The 27,971-nt window shown below is 34.9% G+C and overlaps 1 protein-coding gene and 1 pseudogene across 1 annotated transcript in view; one reads left to right on the forward strand and one right to left on the reverse strand.

The window, feature by feature from the left end:
* LOC103660730 overlaps positions 1–23,309 on the forward strand; it is a 40,380-nt pseudogene extending 17,071 nt beyond the window's left edge.
* Positions 1–27,971, reverse strand: part of CNTN5 (contactin 5) — a gene marked incomplete at its 5' end in the record, with an annotated part of 603,858 nt that overhangs the window by 539,600 nt on the left and 36,287 nt on the right. The window lies entirely within an intron of this gene.

Below are 27,971 nucleotides of genomic sequence, written 5' to 3' on the forward strand. Positions count from 1 at the left end.
ATCTTGATGAAGTCCCATAAATTCATTTTATCTTTTGTTTCTCTTGCCTTTGGGGATGTGTCATGAAAAAGGTTGCTTTGGCCGATGTCGTAGAGGTTGCTGCCTATGTTCTCCTCTAGAATTTTGATGGATTCCTGTCTCACATCGAGGTCTTTCATCCATTTGGAGTTTATTTTTGTGTATGGTGTGAGATAGTGGTCAAGTTTCATTCTTTTGCATGTAGCTGTCCAATTTTCCCAGCACCATTTATTGAAGAGACTGTCTTTTTTCCACCGGATGTTTTTTCCTGCTTTATCAAAGATTAGTTGCCCAAAGAGCCGAGGGTCCATTTCTGGGTTCTCTATTCTGTTCCATTGGTCTATGTGTCTGTTTTTGTGCCAGTACCATGCTGTCTTTGTGATCACAGCTTTGTAGTACAGCTCGAAATCCGGCATTGTGATGCCCCCAGCTTTGTTTTTCCTTTTCAACAGTTCCTTGGCGATTCGGGGCCTTTTCTGGTTCCATACAAATTTAAGGACTATTTGTTCCAGTTTTTGAAAACTGTCATTGGTATTTTGATCGGGATAGCATTGAAAGTGTAGATTACTCTGGGTAGCATGGACATTTTAACTATGTTAATTCTACTGATCCATGAGCATGGAATATTTCTCCATCTTTTTGTGTCTTCTTCAATGTCTTTCAAGAGTGATTTATAGTTTCTAGAATATAGATCCTTTAAGTCTCTGGTTAAGTTAATTCCAAGGTAACGTATGGTTTTTGGTGCTATTGTAAACGGGATGGATTCCCTAATTTCTCTTTCTTCGGTCTCGTTATTCGTGTATAGAAATGCAACTGATTTCTGAGCATTGATTTTGTATCCCGCCACATTACTGAATTGCTCTATAACTTCTAATAGTTTGGGAGTGGATTCTTTTGGGTTTTCCATATAGAGTATCATGTCATCTGCGAAGAGAGACAGTTTTACTTCTTCTTTGCTCATTTGGATACGTTTTATCCTTTTTTGTTGCCTGATTGCTATTGCAAGGACTTCCAGTACTATGTTGAATAATAGTGGTGAGAGTGGGCATCCTTGTCGTGTTCCTGATCTTAAAGGAAAGGCTTCCAGCTTTTCCCCATTGAGAATGATATTTGCTGTAGGCTTTTCATAGATGGTTTTTATGAGATTGAGGAATGTACCCTCTATCCCTACACTCTGAAGGGTTTTAATCAGGAAAGGATGCTGTATTTTGTCAAAACCTTTTTTTGCATCTATTGAGAGAATCATTTGATTTTTGAATTTTTCCTTCTGGATAAAATCTAAGACACTGATTGATTTGCGAATGTTGAACCACCCTTGCATCCCAGGAATGAATCCTACTTGGTCATGGTGGATAATCCTTTAGAAAGATCAGGTACATCCTGATTAGAGATTTTGTTGTTGTTGTTGTTTTGATAAGGACTCTCCATTTCCTTTCTGATAGTAAGGACATGAGCATGTTTATAAAGAAGCTGGATCTGGGTCAATCATTCTCTTTAGGTTCCCCTTATCCAGGAACAAATGTTATAGATTTCTCTTTCTCAACGTTGTTTTGAGATTTATTCAGAAAGTCTTGCTGCTGGGCGATAACTAAGGTCTGAACATATTACTGGCATATAACGGCATTTCCAATTAAGCCAGATCTCCTTTATTGGGTGCTCACTGTTCACAGCTCTTGTTTTTAGCAAAGTGCTACTTCTTCCTTTTTTTGTAGGGGGGTGAGTGGCTTATGGGGAGTGTACTTTTAGAGCTTTGTCCACCTTCATGTAAGATCAACATTAATTATATTTAATTATATTTATTGTATCTTTTCATTCGAGAGCTTCTCAGAAGTGTATCTAAATATCTAAAATATAGGCTATGACTGTTAAGGGTGTGATCTATGTACAAAGTCATTTTGCAGTTAATATTATTTTCAGCAATAGACATTATTAGCATTTTGTCTAGGGGCTTCACAGTCTCTCTATCATTTTCACTAAAATAGGCTAAGCCATTCATAATGGCTTTGTCTCAGATTGTATGCTTATGTACAATTTCAGTTCTAAACTGTACTATCTGGGCCCATCTGTCAGGGTATTGTGTCCCCATTCAGGTTCACCAGCGTGGTGATAAACTCGGTGCTATACTTGATCCCCAGTAATAGCTAGGACTGTGATCTGCTGTGATGAACGAGATGAGCTAGGAGGAACTTACTGGTGAGCTGTGGAATGTTATCAGACAATGCTATGCAACTCTCAGTAGTCTGCTGAATAAACTACAAACTCTGAAATACATGGCTGGAGAGGGATCTGCCTTTGCTACAAATCACAGTAATGACCCAAAACCTAACACCAGCAGCTTCTGTACCAGTACAAAAATCATTGCCTCAGCACAGATTTAGTTTATACATAGCACTTCCCAAGCAAGCTTTCCCCTTTATTTTCCTTTAAAAATAATGACATTGTAATCAGTATACACTACCTGAGGAGTCAAGCTTTTCTTTTTTTCTAATAGCACTTACATTCCTTTTGACATAATCTACACTACTGATATGAAAGCAATGATCTGTAATTCGTAATAATAGATTGAAGCAATGAATTTAAAAAAATGTATAACTAAGGGTAGAATAAAAGTGCCTTTCCCTGGGATATACGCCAGAGCTCTCCCATGTAAAAAAACATAAATAACACACATAAATCATTTCATAAAGACCAAGAAACATTCTCCTTTCTAGCTATAGTTTTTAAAAATTTGGAGCAGGAATTTTGTATAATCATTATAATTTAACTGTTGGAACACAAAAACAGTTTCATGTACTGTGTGGTTCCTATATTATTGTGTCTGTAGTATATAGATCAAATACGTGTCTTCTGGCAGCTTTTGTTTCTAGACTGCCTTCAGCACAAGGGAGATCTCACTCATCATACCTACAACAATTCCAAGAATATGGCCATATTCATGCTGTTGCTCAATCTGTCAGAATTTCAGCTAAGTCACAGATGTGTGCTAAATAATTACTGCCAGTTTTAATTAAAACTAGCTTGCATCTCTTAAAGTCAATTAATATCTTCATAGTTGGTCTTAATTTTCTTACTGAGTAGCTCCTAATGAAGCATGACAACTTTAGGTGCACTTTATAAGTTTTGCTTCAAAGAGTGACTCTATTTTATTTATATTTTAATTTTTTCTATTTTTTCTTTTCTCTTTTAATATTAAAGAAAGTCACAAAGTTTCCCTGTGCTCCGTCATAAATAGATGGTTGAAATGATAGATGTAATTTTTTACAATCTCTGAAATAACATTTTCCATACTTAAACAGAAATGACAATTATATTATTCTTAATATTGTGTAATAATGTCTTTGTAATTCTTGACTGAGAAGGTGATTTAAACAAATGATTATTTGTCAGAACTAGAGAACAATATTTTGCAAAGGTCAAAGCCAATTCATGATATTGTACAAGATGTTGTTGTTTATTTTTATAAGTCCTCAATTTCAGTTTTTTATAAAATCGAGTAAACAGCTCAAATATTCTCTGCAGACATGCTTCTGGCATGAAGTAAGGATTCCATTAACTCTGAAAGACTTTGGATTTTATTTTAATTTATATTATGTCACTTATAGTGCCAGTCTTGTGTTTTAGTTTATGAGTGAAAAGAATATGAATGGAGTGGAAAAGAATGATTCATCTTAGTATTTACATTTAATTTTCTCATTCCATAAGTAGTATTGCAGAAACAATTGTTAGCCACATATTTCTGTAAATATTTCTAACATTCTTAGAGGAAAATAGCCAATAGAACGATGACAATATTAATGTCTTATCTCATCCATTTATATTTTAAGCTAATAATTTTCCACAATTGAAAATATTTCAGTGACTTCACTGATCATATCTGAGATATTAATAAACACATGCTATGTATATGTGGGGAAATGTAACATATAAACAAGTATAGTCTACTTCTTCAACTGTGCATGAATTTAACAACAGTAAAAAGAAGAGGAAAAGTGGCTGGCCAGTAGGGAGCCTATGTCACACCGAGAGAAGTTCTCCCATACTGCAATTAGTTTTGGTTTTGTTTACTTTTCATCTTTAGGAAAGTCAAATATTTAAGCAAATGAATCTTGCTTCTTCTGAAAACAAGTATCCAGTTCTTGCTCATGTGCAGCACTGTGGTGTCCATAAGACCACAGACTTCTGCCAGGTGTACTGAGTACCCAGTCTGAGTTCCACCACTTACTATAGCTCTCAGGCCAGCTTCTTAACCTCTTTCATCCATATAATTCACTCTAATATATAATTTCCACCAGTTCATGTAAAGGGGTCATGAGCGTCACATCGAATGATGTGTTCAAAGTATTTAACATCTGTCTAGCACATAAATAAACTCAATAAGTGGTAAATAGTAGTATTTTTAAAAATTTAGGACACAGAGCCAGAAGTTAAAAAAAAAAGTAAAAAATAGTTTCTGCCAAGTCTGTGTGTAGAAATAATGCTGATAGAAGTTTCTTAAATCTGCAGCATCTAAGTCTCTAGATGGTGTCAGGTTTCATCTGTGTTTATCTGTCCTGTCCAATTTCAAAATTCCCAACAACTCCTAAAAGCTGCCAATGTGTACTATGTGGTCTGGTGACATATTTCATCAGTACCAAGGAAAATTGAATTTTATAATGACAGGGCAGAAGAGGTTTCACACAAGTATTTTTTTTTTAACTTTCTGCTTACGAATACTTCCTTGCTCTTTTTTAGCAAGGGCCCTGCTTTTCCCCACTGCTTTATCAGAAATCATCACCAGCACTTTCTGGAAGTATTTTCTCAAATAATTCTAACAAAAATATTGGTTCAGGGAAGAAATGTGTTTCTTTAAAGTGTTGGGGTTTTTAAAATCATTTTTCTTTGTTCTTTTAAATGCATACTCTTACTTATTATATACAAGTCATCACTAGACTGCATTGTTGTTTAGAATTTGAAAAATTCCAAGTTGTGTAGTAATAATTCACCCTGCTTTTGATTATTTTCCCCCATGTCATTAGTAACTTTCTCTTAATTAAAGAAAATCAGCTCATCTATCTTTTACAATAAACACATAAGATAAGCAGTGTAAAAAAATTAAAAAATAAATAAAAAAAGCAGAAAGTAGACAAGAATAGGAACCGGGAGATTTAACTCTAATCTCAGAGGTCTCACCAGTCAGTTCTGTCATCTTAAAAAAGACTTTATTTTGTAGATCTAAGGTTGCTTACCTCTAAAAGAGAGGGTTGGAAGAAATCATCTCAAAGTTCCTTTCTGCTTTATGATTCTAAATGCCATCATATTTGGGTGCAGTGTATAATGTATCCTTGTTTAACAGAAAATAATTTATATGGGACTTTGAAATTTCTTAATAAGCAATGATTAAGGTAGCCTGCTTTGGAGTAGACTGCACAATATGAAGGTCATTACCACGTAGTATCACAGAATGCTACCCTTCAAAGTAATAAAATGGAAGATGAGAATTTTGTGAATATACTAGAAACTCTTGATAGCAAATGCTGAAATAAATTCATATTTTACTGACATTATTTATAAAGTCAATAGGCAATATGGACAGATTTAATTGTCCTGAGATTTTAATATATAGATGGATTGAAGTCCAAAATGCAAACACAAATATTATACTGTATAAAACTTTGCAGAATTGTATACTAGTATGGCATGTAATTTTAAGCAACTAAGTAAGACTTGGCTATGTGAAAAATGCCCTACCTATACATTGGTAAAGTAAAACTGTCCCCATTAAAAATAATTAAAGATCATTAAAAGATAGACATAAAAAATTAACTCATTCTAAATGGTTGATTACAAATGCAAATATAAAATTACTTTGTATTTAGATTTTTTTTAATGCTTCAAAGCCACAGAAAGAAATTTGTCTGTCATTTAGAAGCAGATAACTTGGTTTTGGTAAGTTCAAAAGGCAGAATAAATGAGCAGAACTAGTTTCTACTTGGGCATACCACTGTTGATCCAGTGGACCTGAATTCAGAAACAAAATTTCCAATGGCTTTGAAACACTAGGTTTTTATTCCCTATGTGGCCTGGCTGAGAAGTTCATTTAAAGATAGATATGTCCACTGGCAAAACAGTCTGTTTAAATGATTGCATATCCTTTGGGTTTCATGAAACTTGAGTATTTTCTGCTATAAAGAATTTCAGAGTCAATGAGAATAAGGTTCTTTTTGTATTATAAAAAAAGGAAAACACTTTCCAGGTTAACTTCCAAAGGGTATTAAAATTCATATTAATGAAAATATGGGAAGAATTTTATTCCATGAACCTTTCAACTCTATTTAAAAGCATCTATAATACCATGGCATCTAATTACCACTCCTACATCTTTTATTCCCCCCTTAGGAGTTCAAAGCAATTTACATAGTTATCTCACTTTGAGAGAGAAAATCATTTAACAGGATAAAAGAAACTGAGGCATGTAAAAGTTAAGAAGTTTGGTCATTATTATACAATTGGTGATGAAATAATGAAATTTATGACTTGATGTAGGAATAAGATGATGAGATTCAGTCACATGCTTGCACTTAAATTCTGTGTGATCTTCGAAAATTACTAATGTTTGAATCTCATTAATTCTGTATAACACTGAATAATCTTCAGTGTTCAGGACTACAAGTTTCAGGGGCACTGAAATAATATATATTACAAGATTTGCTAAGTTATAAAATGCTACACTTATAAAATGTTTCATTTTTAACTCTTATATGGCAGTCTTTCAAGGAGGCTCAATTATTCATCTGATACCTGGATCAAGAAGTTTGAACATCTCATGTTTATTGTATAGTTCAATTTAAATATACGTGTATTGAGACCATTTCTTCATTATACTCCTAATGCAACTGAGGCCCTAGCCCTAAGTACAATGTGGTTGGATCTTGAGGATGAAGCTGAATAAAGACCAAGTGGTCCCTGGGGCGCCTGGGTGGCTCAGTCATTAAGCGTCTGCCTTCGGCTCAGGGCATGATCCTGGCGTTCTGGGATCGAGCCCCACATCAGGCTCCTCCGCTGGAACCCTGCTTCTTCCTCTCCCATTCCCCCTGCTTGTGTTCCCTCTCTCACTGGCTGTCTCTATCTCTGTCAAATAAATAAATAAAATCTTTAAAAAAAAAAAGACCAAGTGTTCCCTGAAGCAGAGGAGAGGACCACAGTCTGTGAACTAAGCACAATTACTCAGGAGGACCAGAGTCGGGATTAGAACAAAATCAATCATCCGATGTCAGAGATGAGTATAAAGGCATAATTAGGGGACAGAGTGAGAAGTTAGGAATTGAGGGTACTAATAACAGGTCTGGAAAGCCTGCAAAAGAAGCCAATGCAATGGGGTTCCAATGTGAACCCTGAACAATTTATAGGTTAGGACATTTTGTATGGATATTGGCTGCATGATACTGGAATAGCTCAGCTCAGTTAAAGTTAGAAGGTAGGCTAGGAGCACCTGGGTGGCTCAGTTGTTTAAGCACTGGACTCTTGATTTCTGCTCAGGTCACAATCTCAGGGTTGTGAGATTGAGCCCTGTCTCCAGCTCCACACTGGGTGTGGAGCCTGCTTAAGATTCTCTCTCTCCCTCTCCCTCTGCCCCTTCCCCACCACAACCTCCCATGCCCCATGCATGTGCACACACTCTCTCTCTCTCTCACTCTCTCTAAAAACAAAAAAGGTAAAAAAAAAAAAAGGCTAGACAATAACAACTATGCATATTAAAACCAGAAGAAGGGTATCAAAACTTCTTAGCTGTATTTCAGTGAGGGATAACATGGAGTCTTCATTCTTTATAATTTTGTCAGGGTGATACATTACTAATGTCCAGCCTGGAGGAATGGAAGGGAATAGCGTTAATTGAAATAAATAAGAACTACGTTACACTTTGTGATTTATTTTTCTGAAGTGAAAAATCACTTTATAAATATTGTATATTTGTATATAGGAATATACAAAAGTCTTTGTGTAATGATGCTTGTTAAATATAAATCTAAAGTAATATTTTTAACATTTATTTTAAAAATGAGGACGCTGCTTCATTCAATCAGTCATTCATTCAACAGGTGTGTACTGAGTATGTACTCTGGAAAGATAGGTCTGAGTTCACAGGCTTTTAGTGAGGTGACTTGGAATGAGTTATTACAAATGCGTTAAGTACTAGATATAGTGTTTTGAGAATGTCTAAGATAATGTGAGAGATAAGAGAAATACATATATCTGAGGAAGCTGAGGTTTGGCTGGAGTTGTAAGACTATAGTGCAGTTGAAACTAGGAACATACACATTTTATAGGTTTTTTTTTTTAAAGATTTTATTTATTTATGTGACAGAGAGACAGCCAGTGAGAGAGGGAACACAGCAGGGGGAGTCGGAGATGAAGAAGCAGGCTCCCAGCAGAGGACCCCGATGTGGGACTCGATCCCGGAACGCCGGGATCACGCCCTGAGCCAAAGGCAGACGCTTAACGACTGCACTACCCAGGCGCCCCACATTTTATAGTTTTTAATTCCTTATTGCTATGGGAAAATGTATGACTTTTCCATTACTCAGAAATCATCAAATAGAATAAAATTGATAGTTTGTTACTTTTCTTCACTCAAATCTAGAAAGTCCTCTGATAATCAACTTTTAGTATATGAAAAAATCTAGTTCAAACAAATATATGAATCAAACCAAAATCAAACCAGTATATGAAAAAAAATATTCTCTTATTTGTGATTTGCCATAGTATTGTTATTCAGAGCCTCATCTGCATAATATCAGATAAAGTAAATGAATAATTAGGAGATATTCTAATTCTACCATCCTTAGTAGTAAGAACCATGGTTCTTAATATGGAAGAAAGGAGATACTATTGTTCTGAAAAGGAGAAGTAAAAAGCACTATAATCCTGGATTCAGATTGTAAGTATTAGTATGATCTACTAATGAGATATTTTATTCTTAATAATAGTGTAGCAATGAGCACTTTTGGTAACCTGTGCTCTTGATATATCATTTCCCAGTTTAAAAAAAAAAAAACTAGGGGTTCTAGGAGAAATGATCAACTCTAAATCTGGAGCTTGTCACACCAGATGGTCGTCATTAGGATCAAACTGAAAGATACCAAGAGCCATCTTGAAGGGACTTCCACTAGCTAAAACAGGAATATTCAAATTTCAAGAAATAATGGCAATTGACTGAACTTTACCAATATGTTTAAATTTATGATTTCTTTTGTTATCAAAAGACTAATTGTTTATCTTCAAAAATGAAAGAGAACAATTTGTTAACTTGGAAACTGGTAAATAAAGACAAAGAATCAAGCATTTGTCCAGCTTTTTCTGTATGAATTCTACCACTAGGTGACCTAATAGCAGATAAGGAGGAAGTGTCTATTCATTAAAGCATTCCAACTAACAACTGAAATATAAATGACAGATCTAGAATATTCTCATTTTGCAAACCCTATGTATTAATGGATATAGACATTATCCATCGATAGCTACTAACATCACAAAAAGGACTACCAAACATTGTCTACCTCCAAAGAGAGTGTACTCCTGTCTTCAGAGGGACCAAACTTGAGTCTGATCAAGCCTCTGGATCCAGCTGGCAATTTGTGAAAATACAGAAGATGCAGCAACATGTTGCACTGTACCATGAATGTACAATCAGAAAACTCCAGTCTGTAGGAAACTCTACAGGTCAAATTACCTAGATTCTTCAACAGATGAGTTGTAAGGAAAGGAAAGGGATAAAGAGAGAATTAAAAAGACATATATTTTTAAAAGATGTACAAAAGCAAACTATAGGGATGATCACAGGGGTGATAAAACTAAATTAACTCAAGGAATTAACAATTCCTTAATTCCTTAAATTCATGGTAATGGTCATTTATGTGCAGACAGAGGTTTGAGATTGCAATGGGGCAGTTTCTGTAATCACCAATAAGGTTCTAGTTCTTGTCCTGGGTGATAGTTACAAAGATATTTGCTTTATAATGATGCATTGTTATAAAGTTCTTTGTTGTCTTTGGGCCTATATTGTAGTTTATAGATTTAATCATAAAATAAAATATCAAATTGACATAGCTTATTATGAAAATATACTTTTAAGCTTGGCTACATTGTTCATTAGTATAGCCTTTGTTATGTGTAAATACTTTCATTTTTTATTTTTATGAAAGTATTTAATCTCAAATATGCAATAATTTTTAATTATTGCATAATTAAAGAGAATGTTAAGAAAAGAGTCATATGATAGGGGAGCCTGGGTGGCTCAGTCGTTAAGCATCTGCCTTCGGCTCAGGGCGTGATCCCAGCCAGCATTCTGGGATCGAGCCCCACATCAGGCTTCTCTGATGGGAGCCTGCTTCTTCCTCTCCCACTCCCCCTGCTTGTATTCCCTCTCTCCCTGGCTGTCTCTCTCTCTGTGTCAAATAAATAAATAAAATCTTAAAAAAAAAAAAAAAGAAAAGAGTCATATGATAGACATCAAAGTAGAGATAAATCTTTAAGTTGAATGTTTTGAGAAACTGGTACATGTTACTACATAAAATCTACTGATCGTAGTTTACGGATGCCATCTTCAGAGAACTGAGGGGCAGGACTCTTTTTTTTCTGTAAGATTTCTTCAAATGTGATATATTTTACTTACACTTGTTTAGCGAACTCAGCTGTCATTAGGGCATGAAGGTAGAAATTTCCTTTCAAATAGGTGTTTAACATTTTAACTTTAATATTACAGGTCATGGCTATTTTTGTTTTACATATTTTCATTAAAAGCTGTGCCTTTGGAATCAGAATAGAAATTTATAAATCAAATACATACTACAGTGATTTTATTGGAAATAAAAAATAACTCAGGTGGATGAACTTCGTCACCAAACATATTTGCATATTTGTTGCCAAGAAACAAAAGCTAAGTTTTTAGTTACGTTCTCATTCTGCAGTGTATTTGTATATCAGCAGGTTTTATTGGTAAATACTAGAATCACTTGCTATAAAGATGAGTGGAGACTTTGGACGTAATAAAATACTTTGGTGTATTTCAAAACTATTACAACTTTGGCGGCTGTGCAGATGACAGTCTAATGAGAAGTACAAGCAGAATGTACTCGTGAGTATGTCCTTTAAAATTTGTTTTATCTTACTTTACTGTGTGTAACCATAGTTTCAAATTTATTTTCCTTTAAGTACTATGAATCATTCTTTAGTTAATTGAATCGCACTTTAAATAATTTATTTAATGATATTAATCTGTCGTCTTTCATAACAACATTATATTTATATTTAAATATATAAAGAAAAGTATTTATACATCATGACCATATCAGAAATATATTGATTACATTACTGTATAAACCGACCAAACTAATAATTTCAACAACTGGATTTGATGATAAGTAAACATCAAGTATTTAGACATAAACCTCTTGATGAGAAAAACAACTCCAACTGGATTTTTTTCTGGCTTTGATGTTGTTGTTTCTACATTTGTGGACAAATTAAAAGCCATCCCAGGAAAGAAAAAAGGGCAATGAATCTACAAAATTCTTTGTCATATTTTCTTTCCCTTCAAATTTATGTATATGTCCTTCTGTTGTTTTCTAGACCATAAATACATATAAAACATGTTTCTCAGTACCTAACACTAAGCATGTGCTGCATAGTTGTAGCTGTAAGAGAAACACTTCTGCATTTATTATTATCAAGATTCAAATTCCAGCTCTTAACACCAGGCTAATGATCAATTTTAAAAGAAGAAAATCTTTTTTTTTCTTCTAAATTAATAGCAATTAAGACCAGCAATTATTTGTAATTTAAGCAATCCAGATCCAGGCTGGCTAATGGTAAGATATTCTGAGTAATGATTATAATACCCAGGGTCTGTACTTTAATCAGTCTCATTAAGGAATTGTAGAGCTCTGATATTTAAAATCCTTTACTAATTACAAATTCAGTAGGTTGACAATGTTCTATAAACTGAAAACTATTTTCTTTTGTATTCGTATTTCCTTCAAGAACTTGATCCTGTTATTTAGAATTTACAGAGTATTTCCTTTAGTTCTGTTCTCAAGGGTTTAGTATTAATGGCATATAATTGTTAAATCTTTTGGTAGTTTCTTAAATTTGATAATTTTAAGATTGCTTTGGTCCTATTATGAGTAAATTTCTACTTACAAAGAAATTAGACATTACACTCTCTTCCCATGATTTAAAGGCAATCCAGGCTGGTTCTAACTACAATTAGGTCAGGCCTGAAAGAGAAAATGCAGTTGGCCATAAAGAACCTAAATAATTACTACAAATATATTCATTTCCAATTTATATATTCTTGCTATGACATTTTAAAGTTTGAGAAACCAGATAAAAACTTGTCAAATATAATAGAGTTATTGAATTTCTTCTAAGGGTATATGGGGTTAACACATAAGTCACTCTTCTTTCCATACTAATAAGGAGGGAAAATATGAGGAGAGTTATGGTGGACTTGTTGCTTTTTATGTTTTCCCCCAAAAGGCAGCTTTCAATTTGTCTGTAATTATGAAGAAAATCTGGGGTAAAAGCTCATCTGAAATATAAGTTCAATTTTCTAGCCCAAAGATCTATGTTAAAATTCCTCATGGTTTAATGTTTACTTCTGATTAAACTTAGTGATTGAAATTATTAGTTTGGTTTGCTTACATAATAATAATATATTTCTGATTTTGTCATTATGTATAAATATTATTCTTTTTTAAAGATTTATTTATTTGAGAGAGAGAGAGAGAGCAGCACACACACTGGGGGGAGGAACAAAGGGAGAGGAAGAGAGAATCTTAAGCAGACTCCACACTGAGTGCAGGTCCCTACTCGGGGCTCAATCTCATGACCCTGAGAGCATGACCTGAGCTGAAACCAAGAGTGGGGCACCTAACCAACTGTGCCATCCAGGTGTCCCTAAATATTATTATTTTTTATAAGGTTAGCCATACTTTACCATGTCTAGTAAAGATTTAAAACATACAAATTACATTAATAATATCCAAACATGGCTTCCTCTAATAGAAGAGTTTCTGAACCATTATTCAGATTTCATGATTGTTGTCAAATATATATTGAAGGTCTCTGGCTGGAGGTGAGGGGTAAGGAATGGAAAGGTGGGGTGATCATGGTGGTTTGGAAATCATTGTTTTATCCTGGGACAAGTTTACTTCTTACGGTTGAATTATAAATCTGAAGGTTAAATGATTACAGTTTTTGCTATCAGTTGAAAAAAATCCCACCTCTCTACTCTTGCTACATTTATGCAATCAAATTTATTTAGAGAGCAATTAAACACTTTTCTCCTTCCAAATATAGGCACAGCATATATCCCCAATCACAAAGCCATTTATTATGCTATTCCCAGTTCTACCGGCAAAATCATGTATTAGTGTGTCTACCACTGAGAGTGGAGCCTTCCAATTAGGTGACATGGCAGGGGGCAAGGATAAATCAGCATTTCCATTTCCAGATAGCATCCTGAAGCTAACAGTGCTGCTCAATACTGTGCATCATCCAGGAGGCTAAAATTGCTTGAAACTTCCTGGAAAATTTTAATTGTAACATTTTAAAATAGATCCCTAAGGGAGTAGCTACCCTTTTCTAATCATCTTTGCCACACAGATCTGATTTAATACCTGGAATACAGAAGCAAACTGAGCAGAGGTAAAGTCTATGAAAATCAGTCTGTCATAGTCTACACCATATTCTGCTCTATCTAGATCAATTGACTACATATTATCAATTCTTCACATTTTGCCTTGTCAGATAGTTGCAACTGGTGATCCTGTTTCCTGGTATGTAGTTTAAAGAAATGAGTAGATTTCAGCCATGTATTTATAATGAACATAAAGAAGGAAATAAGATAACAATTTTGGCAGATAGAAAGGAGATTTAGGGAGTAGTCGAAGAGGTCAATTTTATGCTTGCTAGTGTTCTTATTTAAAGAATTAAAGCTTAATATTATGCCAATTTCATAAGAAATAAAACTCAGGATCTTTTTCATGTAAGATATATTAAACGTTTTGAGTTTTATTTATATTTATTACTATTCAACATCTATAGAAGATAAAGGCAAGGCTTTTCAGTAAGTTCAGGATTGAAATCATCACTGGATTTCGAGAAATCACCATTTCTCAGAGCTTTAATTCCCTCGTAGTAATGTGTATGAAACTGTGCCTCACTGAGTTCATAGATCCAGATATGCAAATGTATGTAAAAATAATTTATAAACATTTTAAGGCCTAAATCTAGCAAACAGTATGGAGAAAATTAACATTAAGAGGTTCCCTGGAACTTATTTTTTATGAGTTCAGAGCAGTCTTCAAAATATTAATTTTGAGATGTCCTATAGATAAATGGAACAAGTGGTACTCCATAAGAGGATATTGTAGTTTGATTATTGGTCACCTACACTCTGAAAGTCCCATGTCATTTGGTGTTGAAATCACTGAAATTGCCTTTGTGTTTTAATCTATTCTTTCCCAATTGTCCTTTGTTCTGCTCAGACTAATGTCTCTAAAACATAATTCCATCAATTTTCTCACTTATTTAAGACCTACAGGAGTCCCTCTTATTTATCCATTCAAGCACAAATTCAAGAGATTATAGACCAGCCAAAATCTCCCTCATTTTTACTGTCAATATTTATCTGTCTGCCTCCTCAGCACAAATCTTCACATGTACCACTACAGTTGATCTTCCCCACCTCACACTATACTGCTTGCCACCTCCTGTGATGAACAGTTTGTCTTCACCCCCTCCTTATGCCTCCTTCCTGCTTTTCTGCAACTACATACTCATTGCACCTTTTGGTGCTGTGCACTGACTTGGAATCATCTTGCTCTAAATCCTGTTTCATTATGTGAATGTTCTTACAAACTGGAGCACAGACTTTGAAATCAGAGACCTAAGTTTAAATCCCATTTCCATACTTACTAGCTGGGAGAACCTAGGCAAGCGTAAGACTGTTTACCTTTATCAAAATAAGATTGGTGCATCTTACTTTTAAAAGTTGTTTTGAAAATTTAGATAATCATTATATAAAAAAGCCTGGTACATGATAAATTTTCAACAAATTTTGGGTTTAGCTATGATTATAATTGTTATAATTACATATTTTCTTACATGATAGTTTGTTCTTTGATTGTTTCAGGTACATTTCTTGGGTGTTATCTCTTGCGTACCATGTCTGGTATATCTTGGGTGATTTCCTCCTTCTCAGTGTGATAGGCAGAATAACATTCTCCCAACAGTGTCCATGTCTGAATCTTGGAATTTGTGAATATGTCAGTTTACATGAAAAAAAAAAGGAATTAAAGTTTACCTGTAATTAAGGCTGCTAATCAGTTGATCTTAATATAAGCAGAGTTTCCTGGATTATCCAGGTGGGCCCAATGTAATCAATAGTGTTCTTAAAAATAGAGGAAGGCAGAAAAAGAGAATCAGATGTGATGATGGAAGCAGAGAGATACTATGCTGCTGGTTTTGAAGATGGAGAAAAGGGGTCACAAGACAAAAAAAATTTAGGCAGCCTCTAGAAACTGGAAAAAACAAGGTAACTGATTATTCTTTAGGGCTTCCAGAAAGGAATGCAGCGCTGCTCGCCCTTGATTTTTCCTCACTGAGACCCATGTTGAACTAGCCTACAGAACTGTAAGGTAATAAAAGTGTGCCACTTCAGCAACAAAATTTTTGGTCATTTATCACAGCAGCAAAAGAAAACTAATATACCAATTCTTCGCCATAGCAACCGGCATGGTACTGGCACATAGTAGGTGTTCAGTAAAAGCATATTTATTTAAAACACCACTTTTATGTTGCCTCCTTGTCATGCCAAAAAAAAAAAAAAGCATTAGGAGTGGGAAAGACGGTCTTTTTTCTATAGATCATAACAGAATGGTCTCTTTCTACAGCTCTTGGATCTAAAAAACAGTGATCCTGACTGCAAGAAGTAACATGTTTATTGCACTTCTTTTGAAGTGAGAATTAGTTGAAAAGACATAAGCTTTAGAATCACCTAGATCAGTGTTGGAATTCAAGGTTTATTTCTAAGTATCTGTATGGTCTTTTGGGATTGGAGCCTTATTCTATATAGTCTATGTGGCAGTTACCTCAAGTAGTTTCTGCTCACTAAAATTATAAAAGTCCCCAAATACCTCCACAATTCCTAGTGGCCTATAAATTTTCGTTCCCCAAGCAACCATATTCTTTTATAAAGATGATACGGGAAGTTGTAATAGGGGTTGATAAATACTGCACTACGATGTGCCTCTTGGGGAAGGGACACGTCCACAGGGGAGAGGAGCCCAAGGAGCTGAAATAAAATATGGTGTTAGTACCCACAGACTAAACCCAACTCCCTGTGAGACTTCCTCCACAAATGGTCACAGCAGTAAATCAGTAGTCCTCACTCTGATTCTCAGAACAGTAGAAACTTGTTAATTTTAGTGCTAGTTCCTGAACCTTCGCTCTGATAGTGGTGTCAAGTGGCTAGGAGGCACAAAGCGTATGCATCAGCACCAAGTGTCCAAGAAATTTAACTCCACCAGGGATGGGAGGCACCCTGAGTTTTGGGAAGATTTTAAACAGAGCATGAAAAAGAACTTCAATTTCTTTGGGCCTCAGTTTTCTCAGCAGCAAACTATAATAAACATGGTTTTCCTGCAGGATCATACTGAGAATTAAAATCACATATTTTAAGCACCAAATACTATACTAAGTATAACATAGACAATTATGAAAAGATAAGTTTTTATTTTATTTTTTTTATTAATTATATTATATTATATTATATTATATTATATTATATTATATCACCATACAGTACATCCCTAGTTTTTGATGAAAAGTTCCATGATTCATTACTTGCGTATAACACCCAGTGCACAGTGCAACAAATACTAATAATGTAGGATAAGGAACCAGAACTTCTGTACTCGTAATATGTGCCAAGGAAATGTTAAGCTGTGTCATTTCCTATTTTTTTTTTTTGAGTGTGTAAAGAAAGGACAGCTTACTGGCTTCTATACTCATAAGTGTACTTTAGAGCAAGAGCACTCCTGACAAGCCACTTGGAAACCACCTAAATAAGTCTGTAAGATCACATTACTTCTTACTACAAATTACATCCTCAGAATATTCTAGAAGCTAGAGTACCTACCCTCAGATATTCCTGGATGCTGCTAACATGTGAAATTAGCAAACTGTGGCAATATAATATAAAAACCAGTAGCATTCTCAAAAAGGACTATTGCATTTTAAAATATATATAAACAGGAATAGCAATAGCTAGCACTATGCTGTGAGGTAGGGAAAGAAAAAAAAAACAAACTTGAATCCATATGGCTATTGTCTTAAATCATGAAGAAGTAATTAAAACAAGTGAAACCAAAGCAGGCTACAACTACATATAAGCCCAGATTTAATGAGTTGTGGAAAATGCAATAAACTAAACAAATCATACATTACTATTAATTAATGGGCTGTAAAAGACTTCCAGGTGGCTTAGGGAAATAATTTTTATTTTATATTTTAGAAAGAAAGTTTTTGAAATTATAAGATAAGTATAATTTGTCTTAGCTATTATTATCTAAAAATTGTAATATTTCTGCTTCATTATAAATGATTATTTAGATTACTTAAAATACATGTTTTCTTTATTCCTTATATGAAACTATATTCATAAATTATTTCTGAATTATCTTGTAACAGATTATATTCATCTTGATATATAAATATTATATTTATAAACTTATAAGTCATAAATATTTTCTCCATAAATATTTTCTCCCGGTAAAATGAAATAATTTTATTAGGGGTTATGTTATTATAATTTTCATAGTATGCATATCCATACATAGTATGTATATATGTAAAAAGGTTATTTGAATTCATTTTCTGGTATGTGGCATTCTTTTTTCTTTTTTCTTTTTTAGAGCAGGAGAGTGTGTGTGTACACAGAGGAGGGGAGCAAAGGAAGAGGGAGAGAGAGAATCTAAAGCAGTCTCCATGCCAGTGCAGAGCCCAATGTGGGGATCAAGTTCATTACCCTGAGACCATGACCTGAACCAAAATCAAGAGTCAGAGGCTTAGGCACCCTTGTATCTGGTATTTTTTTGTTAATCCAGTACACATTTATTATGTCCCAGTTCTCAAGACAGATTGAGATGGAAGACATTCACCACAATACCTGGCATAAAATAGGTATTTTGTTAATGTTGTTATATAGATCAAGGCAGAAGCAACTGATTCCTCTTCCTGTAACTCATATTCATTTATTAAATTAATGCATGTTTATTATATGCCAATGTTTGTATTTATTTTTAAGGGTTCACAAATATGATCATAATATTTGAATCACTTATGTCTCTTACTGGAGGCAAACAATAATTGTGGTATATGACTCTGCTTTAGAAAAAGAGTACACATTTTCATATGTTTATATGTGAATCATTATATTATAAACATAGAAAAGAATCTGTTGCCTTTTTCATTAGTTTGCTAATATATTGATGTGATATCCAATTCCTGAAAACTCGGAGGCAGAGTTTCATTATAACACACATTAAAAGAAAATAACTAAATTTTAAAATTAATTAGGGAGTTTAAGGTATATCTTTTTGAAGAAAATGACATCAGAGCTGAGATGTGATGAAGAGAAAGAGGGAGATTTGGATCCGGGGAATGAGAATTTCTGCCGGTAACACTCTTAATAAGACCCTATGGACAAGTGGCTTTGTGGTATCAAGGAAAGACTATGTCGGGCTGAAGCATAGTACCCTATGGGAGCCAAAAGTAGTAATATTAAAGAAGAGTGCACAGAATGAGGTCAGAAGAGGCTAAAGATGGACTACTAGTGCCAAAATATGTAGGAAGATAGCAGAGAATCATAGTCCAGAAGAGAAGACATAAAAGCAGGAATAGTAACAGAGACAGGATAGTTATCTATTTCATTGTAAGTTTTCAATAAATATCTAGTAGAAAGATATACTTCATTGTCTGGTAAAGGAAACAAAACAATATGTAAATAACTATAGTGTCCATTATCTTAATACTATTGTTAGAAATATTAACATTTTAATACTATTCTACAGATTATACACTTAAAAATATGTGCAAGGCACATTTAAGGCACTTGGAATATATTAGTAAGCAAAACAAAGATCCCTTATCTCATGGATGTCAAGAAGCAGGCTTACATATCTTTCCCCATGTATTTCTTGTATCAGTCTTATGAGATTGATATTAATATTATCCCTATTTCACCAATGAGAAAGCAGTTTTTAACTTGCCCTAAACTTTCCTACTGGGAGACTGTATTTGAACCCAGATTTGGGGGCTTTAAGTCACATAAACAGAGTTTTAAAAATCTGTCATTATAGAAAGGTCTCCGTGTTCTGAGAAAAGTCAAGAAAAATTTTATGGAAAACAGAGCATGTGGTTTATAATTTGAAGGAGATGTGCGATATCAATAGCTACAGAAATAAGAAGGCACTCCATGTCAGTAGATCTGTATGAGGCAGAGAGAAGAAGGGATATTACAAATTACATGTAGTAAATAATAAATGTGCATCAGAAGTGGGAGATGGTATCGGGAAAGGTTGATTGAGTACAGATGTGCAGTTCCTTAATTTGTATTAGTACGCAGTGGAACATGATTGTTTTTAAGCAGAGGGAGGTCTTGATAAGAACTGAGGTATAGGAAAACAGAGTGATGATCAAACCATTCAGGAAGCCATCACAATAGTCCAGGTAGAAGGTACGTTAAGGATTTCAACTAGGGTGTTTGCACTTTGGTAAGGAAAGGATGGATGTGTGAAAATTATTTGGAAATTGGTTGGATATGGTGGAGAAATAAGTGATAATGAAGACAGGCAATCAGTGATGTTCCTGAGTTTTCTAGTCTGATATCATTGGTACAACCTACAAAAGGGAAATTCAGAAGCTTGGCAGATTTTTATGGCAAGAAGATGAATTTAAATTGTGATGCTAAAGGAATTTAAATTGTGATGCTAAAGCATGGCACTAGCTATTAGAAATACAGTCAGAAACAAAGACATGGATTTAGGAGAGATGAGTTTATCCTATATAAAGATAATAGTTGAAAATGAGACAGTATCTGAGGTAGTTTATAGAAACAAGGGGGGGGGGAGGGAAAGAGAGAGAGAGAGACAAAGTTGCCCAAAACTTAGGAATGCCTATACACAGTAAAAAAAACAAAACAAAACAAAACAAAACAAAACAAACAAACAAACAAAAAAACCCCACAGGATTAAGAACAGAAACAAAACAGATACAAAATATGATGTGGAGTATCAGGGAGGAAAGACACTAAAAGAAAGTGATACATAAAAGTAAATTCTCTCAAACGGAGACTTATATGGGTGAAATACTGATCTAGGAATGAAGTACTTTTAAGATATCTGAGCATCACAGAAAACGTCAGGATAGGGCGATAGGTAATGTCAGACAGTGGATAAATCAAATTAAAGCCAACATTTCTACTGTAGCTCTCTGCAAAAGCACAATTTTGGGTGGTTAGAGATTCTTATAGGCTTCAAATGGGATAAAAGTAAAATTTTTTTGGTCAATTTTTCTATTCACGTGTGAGTATAATTAATTGAAAGGACCTATATTCTATACAATGCTGACAATGAAAGCCTATTTCATGATTAACTGCTCTATTTAAATATGGTCCGGAGACCTCAATATTGTTAAAAATTAGTTGAGTGTAAAATGAGGAGGAAGATGAAGCTAGAAGAACACCCATGCATTTTGTTGTTGAAGAGTTAATAGAACTTTAAATAATTTTTTCAATAGAATACAATGTTTACTATTGTGGCTTTCTTAACTTACTATTGAACTCCAACTATCCATCCACTGCCTAACTTTTAAAGAAGCAAATTTTTTTTTTTTTGCTATTTTTTACTATATGCTTGACATCTCAAATACTAACTTCTACTTCATTCCTCTAATGGAAATACTGTCCTTATATTCAACACTGCTCTCTTTATTGACAAATAGAGTTTCTTTATCCTTATTACCTATAAATAAATCGATTGAATTTGATGTGTTTGGCAAATCCTTGTACTGGAAAAGTCTCCCCTTTTGTTTTCCATGATTTATACTACTCAGTTTCTTTACCTCCCTGTCTGTAACTGCTCTCATTGATTTAGTCCTTCTAAGTAAAGGGGGGAAAAATGTCCGTGTTATCCTACCTCTTTCATTGTATTAGGCTCCTCTTTGATGGAAAAAAAAAAAAGCAACTAACCTATTCCCTATTTTACCCTTCACTAACAGAGAAGTCATAAATAGGATAGATATATTATCTCAAACACAACAAGCTAAGCTAACTCTCAATTTCCTTTCTTATGCTAATGCTGATTTCTAATTTTTATTAGAATTAATATTTTATAATAAAATAGTACAGGTTTATAGCCTAGAATGAGTATTCAGTCCTTTTAGTGTAGGTAAAGACACTTCTTAACCAAACACACACAATACACACACACACACACACACACACACACCTGCACTTCAACCTTTAGAATTTATCATCATTAAGGTAAATTGAATCACCAGGTTGTATGCCTTTATCATGCAATTGAGAAAAGCCAGTTCATTTATTAAATGAGGTCTTAGGAGGTGGAAATTTCTCTAACAAGCTATTATATTTGTGGAAAAGTAGACTGTCTGGTGAGCTGCTTTTCTCCAAGATCTTTTTAAAGCTAATCATTTGAATTATCTGTCGGGCCTTGTGTTTTTCCTATTATTGTCATTTACTAGTGATTCACTATTTGAAGAGTTATATATGATTAATGAGTAATCAATAAATACTTTCTAAACTAAATAATGAAATATATTTTAAATTCCATTTTAAAAGAAAAAGATAATTATGAAAGTAAATTTTAAATGCAGAGTTGTGTTAAAATGTACATGAGGTTTTGTTATTTTTTTTCCCCACTCTGTGCAAGGTTATAAATTTTAGGAATGAAATAGGCCTATATAATCTATGAATAAAGAAAAACAATTCTGTTTTATAGTCTTATAGGGAGATGATAATTTGTCTCTATGGCAGAGGCCAGGGGGAAACAAATAACATCTGTTAAAGCAAAGATGAAGGATATCATTTTGTGGCAGAAGAGTTTCAGTGGACCCTGGGCAAGGACAAGTACTTCTAGTTCAAAAAGACAATGTAAAATGTATGTATTGGAATGTTTTATTTTTCCTTAGCTAGTAATGCTGAAATGTGTTTGACAACATCCAAGAAAATCTCATATTCAAAATGACACAGAGGTGCCAGAGTTGTAAAGGTAAACAAGATTATGTTGACAGTTAATTTTTATGTTTTTTATATATAAATAGTCATTTAGCTTTATCCATATTTATGATGTTATCCAGATTATGTTAGGAAGAAAATGAACTAAATGTAATTAGATTAATAGGCACAGATTTTATATTACTAGCATTTCCAAACATAAAAACTCAAATCATAAAATTTGGACCACAGTTAAAACTTGCCTCCATTAGTTTTGAGAGTAGAAAAACACTACTAGCTATTCAACTGTTTAGTTTAGGCCTGCAACAGTAACAGCAGCTATAAACTTTAGGTGCTAGAAAATAGTTTGAACTATAGCAGACTATCTGGGCTCTGCCACCGCCACCGCTGCTGCTGCTGCTGCCTGCATTTGCAACCGTGCCTCCCTACACCATTGTCTACTTCCCTGTTCGAGGACGCTGAGAGGCCATTTGCAAGCTGCTGGCTGACCAGGGCCATAGCTGGAAGGAGGAGGTGGTGACCAACGAGAGCTGGCTGCAGGGGCAGCCTACCAAGTTCCAGGACAGAGCTCTTACCCTGTACCAGTCCAATGCCATCCTGACACACCTGGGCCTCTGCCCTGCACTATTCGGGAAGGACCAGCAGGAGGTGGCCCTGGCGGACTTGGTGAATGACGGCATCATGGATCTCCACAGCAAATACCTCATCCTTATCTACACGAGCTACAAAGCAGGCAAGGTCCTCCTGTATGTGAAGCCACCACCCCGGCACCTAAATCCTTTGGAGACCCTACTGGCCCAGAACCAGCCCTCCCTTGTGGACTACAACCTGCTGGACTTGCTGCTGATTCACCAGGTTCTGGTCTCCGGCTGCCTGCACTCCTTATCACTGCTCTCTGTCTAGTGGCACACCTCCGCACCCGGCCCAAGCTCAAGGCCTTCATGGCCTTCTGGAGCACCTGACCCTCTCCTTCTGCGGCAAGGGGAAGCAGTGAGAGATTATGGTACGGCAGGAGGCAGAAGGTGGGGATATCTGCCTTCCTATTCCCCAGGACCAATAAAATTTCTAGGAGAAAAAAAAATGAAGTAGGCTATCTGGATATTCTTAATTTCTAAGGTTAGACCTTATTCTAAGGTGAGTAACTGCAACAGACTGAATGGAGCTTATTTTGGAAGATAAAGACATCACTGAGACCACCACAGTCTCCATGTATCTCCTGAAACAAGTGTAACCTAGTATTGATAGTGAAATGGCATGAATTCTATTTATTTTACCTCTTTTAGAATTTGGGCTATTTTGAGTTTCACATGCACATTAATAAAAACCAATAAGAACTTCTCGACATAATATGAAATTATGCATCACTTGATTTATTTGAAAAAATAACATTAGAGTGAAAGCAGTTGATATGTGTGCTCTCTGTATAGATTGTATTGGCCTAATCAACCTGAATAGATCAGCCCCTGAGATAAAACAGACCAAAGAGTAGCCATATGTGAATACCCGGAAGTATAAATTAAAAGCAAGAATGATAAGAATGTGTATAAGTACATCAGATATATCACATAAAGTTAAAGTCTTTTGGCTGTGTGGCCACAAACAGAATACAAGATCTTTTAGTTTCCTTTTTTTTTTTTTAAAGATTTTATTTGTTTGGCAGAAAGAGAGAGCGAGGGGGGCGGGAGAGCGATAGGGAGAGCACAAGCAGGGGGAGAAGCAGGCTTCCTGCCAAGCAGGGAGCCGGATGCGGGACTCAATCCCAAGATCCTAGGATCATGACCTTAGCGGAAGGCAGACACCTAACCTACTGAACCACCCAGGCATACTTCATTTCAATTTTCTGATCTCAAAATGAGAGTCTATGAGACCTCTCAGCGTAACTTCAGGATCATTTGGGTGGTTTAATGGGATATCATGTGCAGAAACGCCACAAAAATTTTATTAAGAGATCTGGAACTAGAATCAGACAGAGTAAGACTTGAATTTCACTTTCACATTTTATTAACTATGTCACATTGGACAAGTGAGCTATCTCCCTCAGTTTCCTAATTTTCAATATATTTAAGTGTGGATAATGCATACATTATGGTGTTTTTTATTTGTAATTGAATATAAAATTATACGCAAAAAGCTTACCTCAGTGTCTGCCACATAATATTCTCTTAATAAATCTTAGCAATTATTGTTAGCATTTTTATTATATACTATTAATGCTTATATCATAAATATAAATACTATATAAGTATCTAACAGTTAAATTAAATTATACAAATTGATAAATACAGTTATTTTCATTACGGTGTTTATTTCATGTACAAAGAATCTTGCTTTTCTTAATCTCATAGGGGGTGAATCAACTAAGATAAAAAATACCTAGATAGTATTTTAAGAAAAAACAGGAAAAAGATTCTGAGATACAAAATATGAAATTGAGTAGAAACACTGGCATAAAATGTTCTCTAAAGGAAAAAATATAATCCTATTTATCTATCAAGAATGTATTTTTAAAATCAGGACAAGTAAAACATTGATAACTTTTTTCAATTCTTGTGGTCTAATAAAGGAAAAAAAATAATAATTGTAAAACAAACATTCTAGATCTGCTTGCATATTGGTGCATAGGAATTTAGAAATTATTTATTATTTACTTTATTTTATTTTATTCTATTCTATTTTATTTTATTATTAGTTATGTTAGTCACCATACAGTACTTCATTAGTTTTTTTAAATGATTTTTTACTATATTATGTTAGTCACCATACAGTACATCCCCAGTTTCCGATGTAAAGCTCGATGATTCATTAGTTGTGTATAACACCCAGTGCACCATGCAATACATGCCCTCCTTACTACCCAACACCAGCCTATCCCATTCCCCCACCCCCACCCCTCTGAAGCCCTCAGTTTGTTTCTCAGAGTCCATAGTCTCTCATGCTTCATTCCCCATTCTGATTACCCCCCTTTCTTTATCCCTTTCTTCTACCAATCTTCCTAGTTCTTATGTTCCATAGATGAGAGAAATCATGTGATAATTGTCTTTCTCTGCTTGACTTATTTCACTTAGCATTATCTCCTCCAGTGCTGTCCATGTTGCAGCAAATGTTGAGAACTTGTTCTTTCTGATAGCTGAGTAATATTCCATTGTATATATGGACCACAACTTCTTAATCCAGTCATCTGTTGAAGGGCATCTCGGCTCCTTCCATGATTTAGCTATTGTGGACAATGCTGTTATGAACATTGGGGTGCATATGGCTCTTCTCTTCACTACGTCTGTATCTTTGGGGTAAATACCCAGTAGTACATGGCTGGCTCATAGGGTAGCTCAATTTTTAACTTTTTTAAGGACCCACACTTGTTTTCCAGAGTGGCTGTGTCCAACTTGCATTCCACCCACAATGTAGGAGGGATCCCCTTTCTCCACATCCTCTCCAACAATTGTTGTTTCTTGCCTTGTCAATTTTTGCCATTCTAACTGGTACATGGGTGGTATCTTTGTGTGGTTTTGATTTGAATTTCCCTGATGGCTAATGATTTTGAACTTTTCTTCATGTGTCTGTTAGCCATTTGTATGTCTTCATTGGAAAAGTGTCTGTTCATATCTTCTGCCCATTTTTTGATTTGTTTATTTGTTTCTTGCGTATTGAGTTTGAGAAGTTCTTTGTAGATCTTGGATACCAGTCTTTTATCTGTAGTGTCATTTGCAAATATATTCTCCCATTCCATGGGCTGCCTCTTAGTTTTTTTGACTGTTTCCTTGGCTGTGCAGAAGCTTCTTATCTTGAGGAAGTCCCATAAGTTCATTTTATCTTTTGTTTCTCTTGCCTTTGGAGAAGTGTCATGAAAAAAGTTGCTTTGGCCGATGTTGTAGAGATTGCTGCCTATGTTTTCCTCTATGATTTTGATGGATTCCTGTCTCACATCGAGGTCTTTCATCCCTTTGGAGTTTATCTTTGTGTATGGTGTGAGAGAGTGGTCAAGTTTCATTCTTTTGCATGTAGCTGTCCAATTTTCCCAGCACCATTTATTGAAGAGACTGTCTTTTTAACACCGGATGTTTTTTCCTGCTTTATCAAAGTTTAGTTGCCCAAAGAGACGAGGGTCCATATCTGGGTTCTCTATTCTGTCCCATTGGACTATGTGTCTGTTATTGTGCCAGTACCATGCTGTCTTTGTGATAGCAGCTTTGTAGTACAGCATGCAAACCAGCATTGTGATGCCCCAGCATAGTTTTTCCTATTCAACAGTTCCTTGGCAATTCGGGCCTTTTCTGGTTCCTACAAATTTAAGAACTATTTGTTCCAGTTCTTTGAAAACTGTCATTGGTATTTTGATCGGGATAGCATTGAAAGTGTAGATTACTCTGGGTAGCATGGACATTTTAACTATGTTAATTCTACTGATCCATGAGCATGGAATATTTTTCCATCTTTTCGTGTCTTCTTCAATGTCTTTCAAGAGTGATTTATAGTTTCTAGAATATAGGTCCTTTACGTCTCTGGTTAAGTTAATTCCAAGGTAACGTATGGTTTTTGGTGCTATTGTAAATGGGATGGATTCCCTAATTTCTCTGTCTTCAGTCTCATTATTCGTGTATAGAAATGCAACTGATTTCTGAGCATTGATTTTGTATCCCGCCACATTACTGAATTGCTCTATAACTTCTAATAGTTTGGGAGTGGATTCTTTTGGGTTTTCCATATAGAGTATCATGTCATCTACGAAGAGAGACAGTTTTACTTCTTCTTTGCCGATTTGGAAACCTTTTATCCCTTTTTATTGTCTGATTGCTGTTGCAAGGACTTCTCCTGCTATCTTGAATAATACTGGCGAGAGTGGGCATCCTTGTCTTGTTCCTGATCTTAAGGGAAAGGCTTCCAGCTTTTCCCCACTGAGAATGATATTTGCTGTAGGCTTTTCATAGATGGTTTTTATGAGATTGAGGAATGTACCCTTTATCCCTACACTCTGAAGGGTTTTAATCAGGAAAGGATGCTGTATTTTGTCAAATGCTTTTTCTTCACCTATTGAGAGAATCATATGATTTCTGAATTTTTCTTTCGGGATAAAATCTAAGACACTGATATTGAACCACCCTTGCATCCCAAGGATGAATCCCACTTGGTCATGATGAATAATCCTTTTAATGTACTGTTGGATCCTATTAGCCAGGAGCTTGCTGAGGATTTTAGCATCCATATTCATTAGGGAAATCCGTCTGTAATTCTCCTTTTTGATGGGGTCTTTGCCTGGTTTGGGAATCAGGTAATATTGGCCTCATAGAATGAGTTTTGTAGCTTTCCTTCTGTTTCTATTTTTTGAAATAGCTTTAGGAGAATAGGTATTATTTCTTCTTTGAATGTTTGGTAAAATTCCCCAGGAAAACCATCCGGGCCTGGAGTTTTGTTATTTGTAAGGTTGTTTATCACTGACTCAATTTCTTCATAATTAATTGGCATGTTTAAAAAATCAATGCTTCCTGTTTCAGTCTTGGTAGTTTATAGGTTTCCAGGAAGGCCTCCATCTCTTCCCAATTGCTTAATTTATTGGCATAAAGTTGTTGATAAAAGTTTCTAATAATCCTTCCAATTTCATTGGTGTTGGTTGTGACCTCTCCTTTTTCGTTCATAATTGTATTATTTTGGGTTCTTTCTG

This window comes from Ursus maritimus, unplaced genomic scaffold (assembly GCF_017311325.1).
Source record: "Ursus maritimus isolate PB19 unplaced genomic scaffold, ASM1731132v1 scaffold_16, whole genome shotgun sequence".
In the NCBI taxonomy this organism is placed as follows: Eukaryota; Metazoa; Chordata; class Mammalia; order Carnivora; family Ursidae; genus Ursus; species Ursus maritimus.